The sequence below is a fragment of the Apium graveolens genome, chromosome 10 (genome assembly GCF_009905375.1).
Source record: "Apium graveolens cultivar Ventura chromosome 10, ASM990537v1, whole genome shotgun sequence".
NCBI lineage: Eukaryota > Viridiplantae > Streptophyta > Magnoliopsida > Apiales > Apiaceae > Apium > Apium graveolens.
The window spans coordinates 211,650,654-211,654,087 of record NC_133656.1 but is presented as its reverse complement, the minus strand read 5'-3'; positions in this window follow the sequence as shown (position 1 = coordinate 211,654,087).

The following is a 3,434-nucleotide window of genomic DNA, read 5'->3' as shown; positions in this document are numbered from 1 at the left end:
GTGTTTATATACTACACAGTTACAAGATAATCTTTTAATTGATATGGAATATAATTATGCTTCCTAAAATATATCAACTAGTTATCTTTTCTTCCAAGTTTTCTATTCTTCATAGAATTCCTTCTTCATGCATAATTCTTTCTGTCTTAGTCTCGATCTTCTTTCCTTTCAATCAGCCATCTGCCTTATCTGAAAGTCATCTTAAGTCCTAATATTATCTCCTGATAAATATCTTCTGAACCTTAAGTAGAATTCCTTCTTCATGCATAATTTTTTTTGTCTTAGTCTCGATCTTCTTTCCTTTCAATCAGCCATCTGCCTTATCTGAAAGTCATCTTAAGTCCTGATATTATCTCCTGATAAATATCTTCTGAACCTTAAGTTCTGATATCTTAAGTTCTGTCTTCAGTATAAGTGTTGATTTCCAGTTAAGTACCGATTTGTCCTGTTATGTAAGATCTAAAAACTAAACACAAATCATATTACACATAATATTATCAAATATATCTAACATTCTTCATAGTTGGCATGACTTGCAGAACTGCCATCTTTCTCCCCCCTGAGTTTGTGCCATCACATTCAGGTGAGCTTCTATTTTGAGATGAATCCTCATTTTCATAGTTCACTGGTTCATTTGTTTCTTCCTCCATTCTATTGTGTGAGTGAACAAGGATAAAAAAGATTAGGACTATGATAGGTTGATCTCAGCATCATCTTCAGAATCACTATCAATGTTCATATTTCAAATTTTAGGGTTTCAGCTTCATTTCATCAAGGTATTCCAAGCCTGGACACTTGTCATTATCAAAGGCCACATTTGTGCTTTCTATAATTTTCTTTTGCTCAAGCACATAAACTTTGTAGGCAGTTCTTTCCAATGAAAATCCCAGAAAAATAGCTTCAAATACTTTGGAGTCAAATTTTCCAACACATTCAGAGTTGTCTTTCAGCACAAAATATTTGCTTCCAAACACATACAGATGCTTCACAGTAGGATCTCTTTTTGACAAATCTGAGTAAGGTGATTTTCCAAGGTTTTTGTTGATTAACTATCTATTTTGAGTATAACATGCAGTGTTGACAGCTTATTCCCCAAAAATTGTTGGTAGATTGACATCTTGCAGCATTGTTCTTGTAGCTTCAACTAGAGTTCTATTTTTTCTTTCGATCACACCATTTTGTTGAGGTGTTCTTGCATCTAAGAACCCTTGAACAATGCTCTTATCTTTGCAGAATTCACTTAAAGCTACATTCCTGAATTTTGTGCCATTATCACTCCTCAACCTTTTAACACAATATTGATCCTCATCCTGCTTCCCAACCTTCTTTATGTGTTCAATAATGATGTGTAGATTTTCATCTTTTGAATGCATAAATCCCACCTAAGTGTATCTTGAGTAGTCATCCACCATCACCAGTGCATATTTTTTTCTAGAAATAGACAAGAGATTAACTTGTCCAAATAGGTTCATGTGAATAAGCTGCAATGCTACACTTATGGAATTTACAGTCTTACTCTTGTGACCAAAACTCTTCATTTTTCCTTTTTGACAAGCCTCGCAAACTTCATCTTGAGCAAATTCCAGATTTGGCATGTCTCTTATTAGTTTATTTTTCACCAAGGTATTGATTACTTTATAATTTAGGTGAGAGTGTTTCTTGTGCCACAACTTGCTTTGTTCAATGGATGCCTTAGTATAGAAGCAATATATTTCATCCTTGTTTTATGAATTTAGGTCTGCAAAAAACAGGCTTCCTTTCCTTGCTACCCAAGCAGTGTTGGGTACTTTCTTATTTTTCACAGAGTTGCAGAAGTAGAGTTTGAGATTTCAAAAAGAACATTATTCATTGTTTGGTTAGCATTACCTTTTTAATTGTAGATCCAAGATTTACTTCCTTGGGATCTTTTCTCAATTTATGATAGCTTTTCATGACTTTCATATTACAAGGAATGCAATCAAACTTGTCACGGAATGAATAGAGATCTTCAGCCAATGCCTCATTGTATTTATATGCTCCCACTTTTGGCTCACTAACAGCCATTCTACAAAGGTGAGTTTGGTGATTTGTTGAGCCATATTTTTGACATTACTTCCTTGGAAAATTTATAACATAGGCATAATTGTTGCTCTTATTTACACCTATTTTTCCATTTCTGCTCTTTTTCTTTTTCCCAGCATTTTCAGTTTTGACTTCCTTGGTTGGTGTCTTTGCAGTTTGATTTACTATGGGTTTCTTTTCATTTTCAGCAGTAGGAGTGGTTTTTGCATTGTTCTTCTCATTATCTTCATCTGCAATTTTTTTCTTGATGACCAACTCAACTTCACTGAAATCAACCTCACACGCTTTGAACAGAGGTGCATTAACTTTCTTTAGCATCACAGGAACATCGTGCTTCACTGCTTCTTTTCCATTGTCAGCTTTATCTTTCTTATGAGAATTCAATGCCTCATAGTCCAAACCAATAGCTATATTAGCACATGGTTTATTTTTATCATGATATTGTCCAACCAACTGAGCTTCATTCTTATATGATTTGAGCTTCAAATCATACTTCTCCAATTTTTCTCTTAGTACTGCCTCCATTTCACTAGCACACTTAAGCTTGTTCTTAAGATATTCATTTTCTTGTTTGATTGTCTCAAGACCAACAAGGTGCAGTTCCAATTCCCATTTTTCTATCTCATGCTTCTCATTAAGTTTTGACAACCTACTCACTTTCTCAATAGCTGCTATCATGCTTGTGTGGATATGAAACATCTCTACACTCATTTCAATAATTTCTTTATATTAACTTGCATTTAAATCAATTATGGTTAGAGTCGGTACCTCTGGTTTAGATGTAGATGATTCTCCTTTCTCTACAACCATAAGATCATAATTCCAAAATTCTTTATGATCGTCATCTTCATCCGTATCATCCCAACTCCTGCCTTTTGCAATATAAGCCTTTCACTTTTGTTTTCTCAAGAGAGTTTCATACTTTTCTTCCAATTTCAAATACCCTTTATCTTTCTTCACCTTCTTTATCTTTCTACACTCAGTAGCAAAGTGACCTAACTCATCACAATTGTAACATCTTATCTTTGATCTGTCAACATATCCTATTCTGTAGCCACCTTTACTAGCTGAGTTGAACTGTGTTTTTCCCTTCTAATTATTGTTGTTGTTAGATGTCTGACCCTTGTTCTTGAAAAACTTTTGATTATTAACCCTTATATTGGAGAACTTTCTTGTTAGGTAAGCCATTGACTGGTCCATCTCATCCAGTTCATCAAGGGTGTAGAATTCATCTTGTTCTATTTCCATTATGACTTGCTTCTGTGGTTCCTTATTATTATGCTCAACAGGTTGAACAACTGGAGTTTGAGCTTCTAGTTCATCATCAGAAGACTTACTTTCATTGCAACCAAGGCACTAGTTCCATCAACAAC